At 38.2% G+C, this 13,755-nt stretch overlaps 1 protein-coding gene across 1 annotated transcript in view; it reads right to left on the minus strand.

Moving 5' to 3' along the window:
• The window catches only part of LOC136864042 (minor histocompatibility antigen H13), a 129,125-nt gene that overhangs the window by 101,599 nt on the left and 13,771 nt on the right, over positions 1–13,755 (minus strand). The window lies entirely within an intron of this gene.

The raw sequence follows: 13,755 nt of genomic DNA on the forward strand, positions 1-13,755 counted from the left end.
TTACACAAGGAAGTGAACATGTTCTCGTGTGATATTTATTTATTTATTTATTTATTTACATCAAATAAAATTGCACTAAGAGCGATAAACTGGTTAAGACGTTAAATGGAGTATCGCTACTGACCTATCCACGCTTTTGATATGGTAGATCAAGGGAGATTATTGACGAAAATGAGGGCTATTGGACTAGACAAGAGTAGTTGAATGGGTGGCTAAATTTCTAGAAAACATACTGAGAGCACTAGAGTAGGTGATATGTACTGATTAAGAGGCGGGTCTTGCAAGGCAGTATTATTGGACATTTAAGTTTCCTTATATATATACACACATACACACACATGACACAAGTAAAGATCTGGAATCACAGATAAGGCTATTTGCATATGATGTTATACCATATAGATTAGTAAATGAGTTGCAGGACTGTGAGCGACTGCAGGGGGACTTAATGTTGTGAGATGGACAGCAGACAACGGTATGAATGTAAATGGGTTGAAAAGTCAAGTTGTAAGTTTTACCAAGGGAAAAAGTCCTCCCAGTTCCAATTATTATGCTCATGGGGAACAATGTAAGAACCTAGGTGTTAATATAAGAAATGATCTTCATTGGGATAATCACATTAATGAGGTAGTTAAGAAAGGTTACAGATCCCTTCACTTGGCTATGAGTGTGTGTTAGGGGTTGTAGTAAGGATGTGAAGGACGGGGCATATAAAACTCTGGTAAGACCGCAGTTAGGGTATGGCTCCAGTGAATGAGACCCTCACCAGGACTACCCAATACGAAAACTGGAAAAAATTCAAAGGAAAGCAGCACAATTTGTTCTGGGTGATTTCCGACAAAGGAGCAGTGTTACAAAAATGTTGCAAACTTTGGGCTGAGAAGACTTGGAAGTACAGAGATGAGATGCTCGACTATGTGGTGAGCTGGCGTGGAATCACATAAGTAGAAGAATAAGTTTGAGTGATGCTTTTAACACTATGCGCCCGGTAGTAATATTACTACCACACGGCGTGCGCCTGAGTGCCTCTGTTAGTAATACTACTACCATGAAATTTGAAATTCAGTCACTTGAAAGCTATTCATGTTATCGAATTAATTTTTGTTTTAACGTTTTCACAATTTCCTGTACTACCAACAGGTGGTGTTATCGATCAATAGTGATTGGTGGTGCAACCTAGGGACAATGTTTTGTAGCCATGCACACTCAACTAGATCTCACCTAATTATTAACATGCGTGCCCCTCGCGCGCTCAGGTTAGATGAGGTCAAATTTATACGTATGTGGTCTAATGATGGATTATATGACTTCACAGATTTAAAATGAAAGTGTAGCGAGTCAACAGTCTTCAATCATCTCTCAAGTAGTTTATTTATACTGTATATTGAGATATGGATCCCGGACCTAGTACAGGTAAAGGAAATCCAACACGTGCATACAGCCCACAGATAAGTGAACCGATTATTACGGAACTTGTAAATGATTCGGATTCTGATCTGTATGAAAGTGACTGAGAAGAAGAAAATGAAACTCTACAGTACAAGCCCCTCAGGATGATGAATCACCAGATTCATCATCAGAAGAACCAGTCCCGAAAAGACAAAGGAAGGTGAGAAGCACGGGAATACAAAGGAAACAAGATACTACTCCTCTGAACAGGCCCGTTTTTCTTTTCTGGCACACCAGGCCTGAATGCTAATGACCTTGCTATTTTTGCATAATCTTCACCTCTAGATTTCTCTGGTTTATTTTTTGACAGTAATGTACTGAATGTTATCTGAGTGGAAAGTAACAGATATGCCCTACATCAAATAAATCTAAAGAAACAAGAAGGCCCTTTGAAACCTAAATCAGTGTATGCACAGTGGAAACCAGTGACATTGAATGAACTAAAGTTAGTTTTTGCAGTAGTAATTCATGTGTGTGATTCGTAAAACGTTCCTCTGGGACTACTGGAGTACAACACCAATACTAAAATCTGACTACGCGACGTCCATTGGAATGTCGAAAGACAGATTTCTTTTTATTCTGACAATATTTCATCTGAACAACAATGATAAGCAAAAACAAAAGGGCCATGCAGACTACAATCCTCTGTTCAAAATCCGACCAATACTAGAACATGTGATAAATCTCATAATTAGACCGTATTGAAGATAATGTATTAAGGTTAAAAACTTTTTATTACCACCTATTCAATACAAAAATAATGCACTCAATTATTTATAAAATATTCATGAGGTACATTGGTTAATAGGACATGTTTCATTCGTCTTTGCGAACATCATCAGCTATAAATATACAAAGCTTAAGGTCAGGGCCCTGAGTTCACTTAAATGGTTAAAAATGTCGCTATGTTAAAACAATGGTAAAGCTGTGATAAAAGTGGTTGTATAGTACTAAAATTAGACTGTAACACATTATACAGATTAGCATCAAAAACTTTTCATAAAGTACAATGAATATTAACAATCTGAAAAGAAAAAGCAATCATAAAGGTTGTTAAAATAGAAAAGATGTAATAGTAGACATTAAAAAGAACTTCGATGTTTGAAGCGTGGATTAATTGTAGAGTTGTTGGGTATAAACTTGAAGTTTGAAATCTGAAAAGAAAGAAAAAAAGGGAAGAGTGAAGTAATGTTTTACGAAAATAAAAAGGGGATGGAAATTGTAAAATGGAGTAAAGCTTACCCGTTAGACTGAAAATATTTGCTAGCGATGACAGCGTGAATAGGACAAGGCAGGCCACTCTAGTGAATTGTGTTGAATTGAGACAGATAGTATTGTAGGCACTAAAATACATCCATATGTGACGCGTGGAATAATATTGAAAGCATGAACTTGAAAATTATTTTTAAATCTGAAAAGAAGGCAAAAAAGGGGAATTGAGGCCATGTTATGACGAAAATTAAAAGGGAGAGAAAGAGAAAATTGAAAAAGGAAACTTGCCTGCTGTGATAGAAAGGGAGTGTCCGCTAGCGCTAACTGCGTGAGGTAAACTGGCAAGCGGCTTTGTTATTGCTTCTCGTGTTGTAAGTGTGTATACGTAGAGGTGGGGAGTGAGTCATGTGAGGAGGGGAAGTAGCTAATTCCTTACACGCACCAGATGTACGTGGAGGGGGTGTCACATGGGAGGGTGGTGGAGTAGCAACTGTTGTTACTGAAGAAATGCTCTTAGCGGTTGGATAATTAAAAATGTTCATAAAGTTGTTATTTATATTAAAAAAAGAGAGTAATTCTGGGATTTTCTCAATTAATAGGCTTTTGATTCCTGAAATTTCGTTTAAGTTTTGATTTCCATTGAAATGTTGGTCCAAGGATATGTAAATGTTCTCGAACTCTGTCATTAGTTTCCTTTTACTGACGTATTTTAGGATTTGAAGATCTTTTTCAATCATCATAAAACTGTGGCCGGTTTCTTCCATGTGAATACTCATGGCGGAATATTTTTTGTGTTTTGAGGCATTGTGATTTTTCTTACATCGGACAGACTGGACGCAGTTTTTTGACTAGGTATCTTGAACATTACAACGCCTCAAAACGCAAAAAATATTCCGCCATGAGTATTCACAGGGAAGAAACCGGCCACAGTTTTACGACGATTGAAAAAGATCTTCAAATCTTAAAATACGTCAGTAAAAGCAAACTAATGCCAGAGTTCGAGAACATTTACATATCCTTGGACCAACATTTCAATGGAAATCAAAACTTAAACGAAATTTCAGAAATCAAAAGCCCATTAATTGAGAAAATCCCAGAATTACTCTCTTTTTTTAAATATAAATAACAACTTTATGAACATTTTTAATTATCCAACTGCTAAGAACATTTCCTCAGTAACAACAGTTGCTACTCCACCACCCTCCCATGTGACACCCCGTCCACGTACATCTGGCGCGTCTAAGGAATTAGCTACTTCCCCTCCTCACATGACTCACTCCCCGCCTCTACGTATACACACAACACAAGAAGCAATAACAAAGCCGCTGGCCAGTTTACCTCACGCAGTTAACGCTAGCGGACACTCCCTTTCTATCACAGCAGGCAAGTTTCCCTTTTCAATTTTCTCTTTCTCTCCCTTTTAATTTTCGTCATAACATGGCCTCAATTCCCCTTTTTTGCCTTCTTTTCAGATTTAAAAATAATTTTCAAGTTCATGCTTTCAATATTATTCCACGCGTCACATATGGATGTATTTTAGTGCCTACAATACTATCTGTCTCAATTCAACACAATTCACTAGAGGAATAACAAGTGGCCTGCCTTGTCCTATTCACGCTGTCATCACTAGCAAATATTTTCACCGGTCTAACGGGTAAGCTTTCTCCTTTTTACAATTTCCATCCCCTTTTTATTTTCGTAAAACATTACTTCACTCTTCCCTTTTTTCTTTCTTTTCAGATTTCAAACTTCAAGTTTATACCCAACAACTCTACAATTAATCCACGCTTCAAACATCGAAGTTCTTTTTAATGTCTACTATTACATCTTTCCTATTTTAACAACCTTTATGATTGCTTTTACTTTTCAGATTGTTAATATTCATTGTACTTTATGAAAAGTTTTTGATGCTAATCTGTATAATGTGTTACAGTCTAATTTTAGTACTATACAACCACTTTTATCACAGCTTTACCATTGTTTTAACATAGCGACATTTTTAACCATTTAAGTGAACTCAGGGCCCTGACCTTAAGCTTTGTATATTTATAGCTGATGATGTTCGCAAAGACGAATGAAACATGTCCTATTAACCAATGTATCTTATGAATATTTTATAAATAATTGAGTGCATTATTTTTGTATTGAATAGGTGGTAATAAAAAGTTTTTAACTTTAATACAATACTAGACTGCCTGAAAAAAAGTTTTCTGAACTATTATGCACCTGATGATGATAATAATAATAATAATAATAATAATAATAATAATAATAATGTTATTTGCTTTACGTTCCACTAACTACTTTTTAAGGTCTTCGGAGACGCTGAGGTGCCAGAATTTAGTCCCGCAGGAGTTCTTTTACGTGCCAGTAAATCTACCGACACGGGGCTGTCGTATTTGAGCACATTCAAATACCACCGGACTGAGCCAGGATCGAACCTGCCAAGTTGGGGTTAGAAGGCCAGCGCCTTAACCGTCTGAGCCACTCAGCCCGGCTGCACCTGATGAATCACTGACAATGAAGCAATATGCACATTTCGGGGACGTATATTTTTTCATGTATTCATGAGAAGAAAGCCACAGAAGTATGGAATCAAGATCCTTCAACTGTGTGAAGCGAGGTGTGGTTATGTGTGCAACATGGAAGTGTATTCCGGAGCCCATGTCACAGTGGAGAATTACAATTCTTCCTTCAATGTTGTGGATAGACTGTGTGAACCAGTAAAAAATTGGGGGCACACAGTGTATATGGAGAGATGGTTTTCAAGCCCCACCATTTATGATCATCTGTGAGACTGTCAGACTAAAGCAGTTCGCACTGTGATGCCAAATCGGAAAGGAATGCCAAAGTCAGATTGCGCGACAAAACTGAAAAAGGGTGAAAACATTTCATTGCAGAGAGAACACCTTCTAGGAATAATTGGCCAGATGTCCAAGACGTGTATATGCTGAGCACTACACATGATGGTGACATGATTGAAGTACCCACAGCAAGAGGGAGCCACAAGAAATCGAAACCATCAGTAGATCGGTGTTAAGTCCGACCAATTGCTGGCATATTATGCATTCACAAGGAATTCAATCAAGTGGTGGGAAAAGAAAAATTCTTCCATCTGTTTGATCTTGTGATAGTGAATGCCTATATACTGTACATAAGGCTTGTTCACAAAAACTTCCCCTATCAACATTTTGTGAATGTCTGGCGGATGATTTGGTGAGTAGTGTTGGGGCTGAAATTACTGAAGAATGAAGAGCATCTTCTGGGAGAAGGTTAGTAGGTAGAGATCATTTTCCACACAAAATACCTGCAGTGGGCGCGAAGAAGGAAGGACATATGCAGAGTACAGTAGAACTTCCGATTATACATTCCCGGAAACTACGTTTTCCCATATTATTCGTTCAGATTACGTGATCCTGCGAGCATCCTAATTAAATCACATTGTAAAAATCACGCATTATCCGTTCCTCGAAGAAACGATTTCCCAGATCAACCGTCCAGAAATTTCAGTCCCATCAACGCTAAACCCTCGATCACGCATTTTTCAAGAAACTGTATCTTACGAAAGGACGGTTACGGCATACTTACGGATCTCGGTGTTGACGTCCTGTCATTGTGGTAATTTGAAGAAGTACTGTACTGGAAAAGCGATCGGCGATGAACTTGCATAAGGGATCATCTTAGCGTCGCATTCGGGTAGTATTGTTTAGAGAATCCTCGGAAGTCATAAAGCAGAGAGTGCCCAGGACAATTGGAAGAAGACAGAGTGTATTTCAACAGCTCTACATGAAGACAGAACAAGTTTCGTCAAACGTTCGTACTTGCAAAACGTCTACATTATGTCCAGGGTTAGATGTCTATATTTTTACTTTTTTCGGGTGTGTCGCCGAACAGGTTTTCGGCATTCCCTCCGGGCACTGTATAGTCACTGGGGCTGTCAGGCAGGAATCGAAACTGCTCCTCCTTAAGTAACACAAATTTAGTATTTTAATATTATCGTATACGATTATGTTATCGAGACCAGAACAGATGTTGCACCTTACATACATAAAGCCATGGGAGGTTTCAGGATTGCCTATTACTGTTTTCGTCCTAATATAACACTGGGAATCTCACGTTTTTGTGTTAAAATGTTATAAAAGCTGCAGTCGTTTTATTTGCGCACGTTACATTTAAAAACTTTGTATCATTTCGCACTCGTACCGACTTGTACAGCAAACGCGCTTTCCAACTGAGCTCAAGCTCGCAAATAATCGTAATTTCAGAAGTGTTGATATTTTTTCTCTTTCCAATTTGATTGTGATTAGTGACGGGCAGATCTAAATATAATGCATTCGAGAACTTGAGGATTGATACTTTCGAAACCATATTCTCGAGTTCAACAAAACCTTTAAAAGTCGCTGTAGGCATAATTTACACGGTACAAGATTTCCATAAAGTGACTAAGAACAGTATACCAGTGATTAAATTACAATGGAAGATTTTAAAAAAAATGATTTTGCCATCATGTTGGATGCTTTTGTATCTAATGTGCTTTATTTTATTAGATTAGAGAATGAAAAACTACTTGTGGTCGATTGTTGTTCAGCTTGGCGTTACAGGTATTAATTACATTTTTCGAAGAGTTTGGCTGATCAACGTTGCTGAACTGAATGAAGTTTTCAAAGGAATATGACGAAGTTTTCAGAGGAAACTGATGAAGTTTCCCCGGTAAAACTGAATGTAAAGTTTCGAGATTTTTAAGTCGCGTACTGGTAATTAACATTTGAAGCCAGTCCCGCGGTCTAACTTGCCTGCCTCTCACCCAGAGGGCCCGGGTTCGATTACTGGTCAGGTCAGGCATTTTTACCTGGATATGAGGGCTGGTTCCAGGTTCAATCACTCTACGAGTACCTTTCATTGAGGAGCTATTTAATGGTGATATGGCAACCCCGGTCTAGAGAGCCAGGAATAACGGCCGAGAGGATTCGTCACACTGACCATTCGTCACCTCGTAATCTGCAGGCCTTCACTTGGTAGGCAGAAGGCCCATTGGGGCTGTAGTTTGGTTTGGTTTAGGGGCATTTATAAGATTATAAGTATACATATTTCATTTTTGTGATGTTAAGCCAAACTGTTGATGGTTCATTCGTTCCCAGATATTCCGTTTTCCCGTGTTGTACGTTTTTTTCATGGTCCCTCCAAAAACGGAGAATAGAGGTTCCACTGTACACGCAAGGTTTGCAACAAGTCCAAACACAACACCGGCCATGCTGTGAAGAAAATGACGACCGTATATTGCCGTAAATGTGATGTAGGTCTTTGCATAGAAGAATGTTTTGAGTGTTACCATACCAAAGTTAGGTACTGGGAATAACAATGTGTAATTCTGTTGTTCAGCGACTGAAAATTATAGCTATCGAACTTTTCTGAGTGAATTAGAAATTCAAGTGCGTGAAAGGATAACAGAATGTACCAATATTGTAGCCTGTCAGCAGCCCTGAATATGGTTTTCCGTGGTTTTCCATTTTCACACCAAGCAAATACTGGGGCTGTACCTTAATTAAGGCCACAGACGCTTCCTTCCCACTCCTAGCCCTTTCCTGTCCCATCGTCACCGTAAGACCTATCTGTGTCGGTGCGACGTAAAGCAACTTGCAAAAAAAGTTTCTTTCCAATGTTGAAGGTAAGCATTTTTGAATTGATTTCATGAGATAGTCCATTTTTTCTAGAATATGTACAAGAAACTGTTTATTTATATTGCAAAAAACTGATAGAACTGATTTTTTCCCGAGAGCTTAAATCACGCCAGCACAGGGTAGGGGCGCTATCTTGACTTGTCCAGGCTCAGTGTTAAAAGTAGGAAAAATCATAGTATGAAGATAAAGTTGGAATTCAAGACAACAGATTGAGGCAAATATTAATTTATAGGATGAGCAGTACGGGATTGGAATACATTATCAAGGGAAATGTTTAATAAATTCCCATGTTCGTTGAAAATATTTAAGAAAAAACTAGGTAAATAATTGTAAATAAATGTAAATATGAGTTAAACAATTGATAGTGTGTCGCCTGGGCAACAGCACTAGATGATGATTGATTTTCTGTGTCCCTGGGCAATTTTGAAGTAATGTATAATATAAAAATTTCACAAGCTACAAAATATGTACAACCATTCATAGTGATCTCATACTTCAGAATTTTGAACTTAGATGGCATACTTCTCGTACATTTTAAACCGAGATTGGCGTGACACAATTTCTTCTTCTGGGCCTTGCAACAATACTATTTGTTTTTCAAACTGTTAACAGCTCAAAATCTTTATATTGTTGTACCATCCTCAGTTGAAACCGTGTGTGTGCTATTCAAATTGCCAGTCATGCAAAAGCGACCCCTGTGACAAGGCACAGTTGACTCAGTTCTGGAGACCAGTCACACTGAGCATGTTGCAATCAGTGCAGTGACCAGGTAATGTATACAGCTTTATTGTGCCTTATTTCCAGTTAAGCTTTTGGCTGTTACATTTAAGAATTATTGAAATAGATACTGCAGACCGTATTTTAAAATGTTTTAGGGAAAATGGACTATGAAAGAGATAAAGGACAATTGCAATTGCTACTCAAAACTGTTTCTGTAGATTCTGAACCAGACATGTAATTCCATCAACCTCATTGCAGTTGCAAGTCCATTTTCTAACAGAGCTGGAGGTAATGCAGCATATTCTGCATAGCATCTGATCGCTTCTTACATTCACTATTTAAGTATAAAGGAAAAATAATTACCTGGTCCCAAAGATTGGCCACACTAAACATGTTTAATAATTTCACCACACACATGCAGAATTAAGAGAATTCAGATATTACAATCATAATTTCAAATAAAATAATGACAGAGCTAAAGCTTATTAGATAGCTTATGATTGAAATTCTTCAGAGTATTACAAACCTCATCATATTCCAACCGAAGTGCTGATGACCTAGACGTTACGCCCTTTAAAACAATACATCATCAGATTCCAATCACAGGTGACTAACAATAACTAAAATATCAAGAAAATAAATGCTATACAGTAAAATACCAGTATAACAAAATTTTGGGGACTTCTGAAATTGATTGGTTATAATGAAATTTTGTTATACTGAAATAAATTAATTCTTTAGACCTCACCTAGTACTATATCCGTTAGTTATTGTTGTTTTTAGGGGCGGAACTACGAGGTCATCTGCCTTGTTATATCCGTTGCAGGATCTATATAACTTCAAAATACCATTAAGAGCCACAGTATTGACAGATGTTTTCAGAAAATCTATTTTTACATTTTACCAGCAAGTCTACACATTGTTCCAGAACCTCATTTTTTGAAAAGGTATGTGCTTTTCCTATGAACAGATCCAGACACAAAAGCTCGTTCCAAATAGTCACCAACCACTGCACATGAATTTAAAACAGATTCTGGCACATCACTTCGTGACATAAGAAAATCTTGAAGGCTACGTGCCATGTTCGTTGCCTGCTGAAGAGTCAAGCTCTGTCAATCACAATCATTTTGGGGGTTGTCTTCCGCTTCCTCCTCGTCACATGGACCTCTATCATTCATAACAACCTCCACTATTTCCTCATTGGTGATTTCTTTGTGGACTATTACATCACTATCTACATTGATGTAGTTGGTAAGACTTACCGTAGATGGCACATCCAACGTTGTACACAAACACTTCCAATTATCCTCGGTTTCCACATCATCCAACACTTCACTTTCTGTGACATCTTCTGTACAAATCACTCCAGCTTTCCTAAAGCAGATTGTGATGATGTCTGCATTCAGGGATTTCCATGCAGCATTAAACACCTGCATTACTCCCAATATGTTGATGTTAATGTCTCTATTCGTTGCAACATTGCACAGCACTAGACGGACAACACGAGCTCGGTAATGCCGCTTTACTGCATAATTATACCCTGATCCAGCGGCTGCAGAATTGAAGTTGTATTTTGGAGGCAAAAATAAAACTTTTACATGCCCCAAATGGCAAGGCACACAATTATGAGAAGAGGAATTGTCCAATAATAAAAGAATTTGCCTCTTTTCGGCCTTCATCCAACGTCCCAAGTCCAACAACCACTCTTTGAATAGCATAGATGTCATACATCCCTTAGAGTTGTGTCCTTATTCACAGGGCAGATGTTGCATCCCCTTTGAAGCACCTTTGGTGCAGAAAGGAGCTGTGATATCTTCTTTTGAACATTTGCCCCCCAAACACTTATTTCCCTTCAAATCAAGGGTTTTGTTCGGCATTAGTTTATAAAATAACGCAGTTTCATCTGCGTTATAAACGTCTGCCGGTGAATATTCCTTCAAGGCATCCATTTTAGTCTCCAGCCGCCATGAAGACGCAACTTCCTTCGGGGCATCGTTAGCTTTACCATTTATAATTCTGTGGGATATCTCTCCCGGAACCAATGAAGCCAACCAGCACAACCCATAAACTCAAGTGACCCAAGCGAACGTGCGAAAGATCGCGCACGCTCGCATAACAATGGGCCATTTATTGGAAGGTTTTTACTACGCATTTCCGCAAACCACGTATAGACGGCCTGGTCCACCTCCTTGTAGTCTGCTGTCCTGATCATACGCTGTGGACCTAGGGCATCAGCATCAATGTTTTCCTCTATCTTACTTTTCTGATTTAAAAAAGTAGTCAAGTATTGACGGGCTAATGCCATACTTCTTCGCTACTTCTCCTTTCTTTACGCCTATCTCTACTTCCGCAAGTATTTTACGTTTTTCACTCAATGACAACTGCTGTCGCTTCTGCTTATCCATTTGCGATGATATGAACTTATTTAATGAAACGCACACAAACTTTGCAAGTTTAAATGATTTACCCTTAACAGAAACAAATTGCTTTGCGAATTAAATACGAAGAAGAAACATGCAATGCATGATGCGATGAAACTGTCAAGTTCATTGGTGGAATACAAACATCACGATCCTACTCAGCCAATAGTGTGACATCTTACATTGGTTGATGGGCGAAGCCTATTGGTTACGCAAAGCATAGTGTTCATTAGTGGATTGCAAACTTGGCGCTCCTACTCAGCTAACAGAGTGACGTCTTACACTGGATGACGGGCGAAGCATATTGGTTACACAAAAGTGATTGCCTTCTCGATCGCACACGGTGCACATATTGAAAATGGTGATCATATCATCTGAATAACAAAATAATGATACAAGAAAAATGTTGGTCATAAAACAGGATGAATTTTAGTTTTAATTTGAGAAAATATGGTCAAATTGGTAAAGAAAATAGCTCATTCTTAATTTGTTAAACTGAAACTACATAATTTGTTAAAATGAAATATTTTAACACACAACAAATAGGGAAAAAGGAAGGGACAAAAAAAAAAATTGTTATTCTGAAAATTTCATTATACTGGTGTTCGTTACAGTGGAATTCTACTGTAATTTTATTTCCTTTACAATACTGGAGGTTGCTCAAGAGAATTAAATTTGCATTTCATTACCCCATTAGGCCTAAAACACGTTATTTCAAATACAGTGAAATCTCGTTAGTGCGTTCCTCATTAACACGTTTTCCTGATTAGCACATCAGAAATTTGAAGTCCTGATTCTCATCATATTAAATCTATATAAAAAATAACGCACTTATCACGTCACAAATTTTTGCCATTACTGCTTAGTATGAACACATCTTTCCTAGACCTGAAAATGTTACTGTATTTGTCATCCCTTCCAAAAGAAGCACGATTTCCAACTCTGGTAAGAGCTGTTGCCACAGTTGCGTAATTACGGGGAAAGGCCTTTCTGAACTTCAAAGGATAAGTTGCAGTTTCGGGGAGCAAGCCGAGACACAGAAACGTTCAGATTTGATTGCCGGTTAGCAGTGAGATAGCTGAATAGCATTCCATTCACAAGGTAGAAATGTATTTTTTGTTGAGTGGTACAGTGAAGTGTAGCTAATATTTGTTGCATGATACAGTAGCCTATAACTGGATTAGGAACATAATCGAGTGAAACTGACCAGCGTGGTGCATATTTGTCATGTGATAGCCTAGTTATGGATACAGAACATCATGTAAAATTCCTTAATAATGAAGAAAAAATTAAATCTGTCAGAAAGTGGACTCGAATAAGCACGCAGAGGTCGCGAATGTTGAAATTCACACATTCAAGTTTAAATTCACTCAAGTTGGTCGAAGTTCTGCTTGATTCAAAATGGTGGCCAAAGTCATACCTCCCAGTTGCACATGTCGAGTGTAACCTAAAATTCATCCTCTAAGAGTGTGACCAGAAAATAATGTCTAATAAACCACTGCTCTGAAATAAAAGGTTTCTACTAACGTTTGTTTTAGACAGAGTGTGATCTGCAATAACACTTTGATTTTTTTTTTTTTTTTTTTTTGCTATTGGCTTTATGTCGCACCGACACAGATAGGTCTTATGGCGACGATGGGACAGGAAATGGCTAGAACTGGGAAGGAAGTGGCCGTGGCCTTAATTAAGGTACAGCCCCAGCATTTGCCTGGTGTGAAAATAGGAAACCACAGAAAACCATCTTCAGGGCTGCCGACAATGCGGTTCGAACCCACTATCTCCAAAATACTGGATATACTGGCCGCACTTAAGCGACTGAAGCTATCGAGCTCGGTACTTTGATATTTCTGTTGACCCCTGTGCACGTTTTCTCATTTTTTGTCTGATATTTTTCACACCTTCCAGTGTACTGGTACTTGTTATCTTATAATCGCCAGCAGAGGAGGTTTTCATATTTGTTCTGTTTGTTCTCGCGTGCTTTTCACACCTTTTAATACCTTCCTCTCATCTTTAGAAATGGTAGATAGGCCTATACTTTTCACCGTACCCGTGGTTACACGACGTAAAATGCCCTCACTTTGGAAAAAACTTATCTTGTGTTTCCACATCCCTGTTGGATAGTTTATATTCGTATATTCATTAGTAAGTTTTCTCGCTTAACACGTTCTTTTTCCTTGTTCCCTGAAGAAACGTTTTAACGAGGTTTCATTGTATCAGTATTATGTCACACACATAAATCTAAATGAGTTCAGCCACAGAAAGGGCAAAGTATAATC

This window comes from Anabrus simplex, chromosome 2 (assembly GCF_040414725.1).
Source record: "Anabrus simplex isolate iqAnaSimp1 chromosome 2, ASM4041472v1, whole genome shotgun sequence".
In the NCBI taxonomy this organism is placed as follows: Eukaryota; Metazoa; Arthropoda; class Insecta; order Orthoptera; family Tettigoniidae; genus Anabrus; species Anabrus simplex.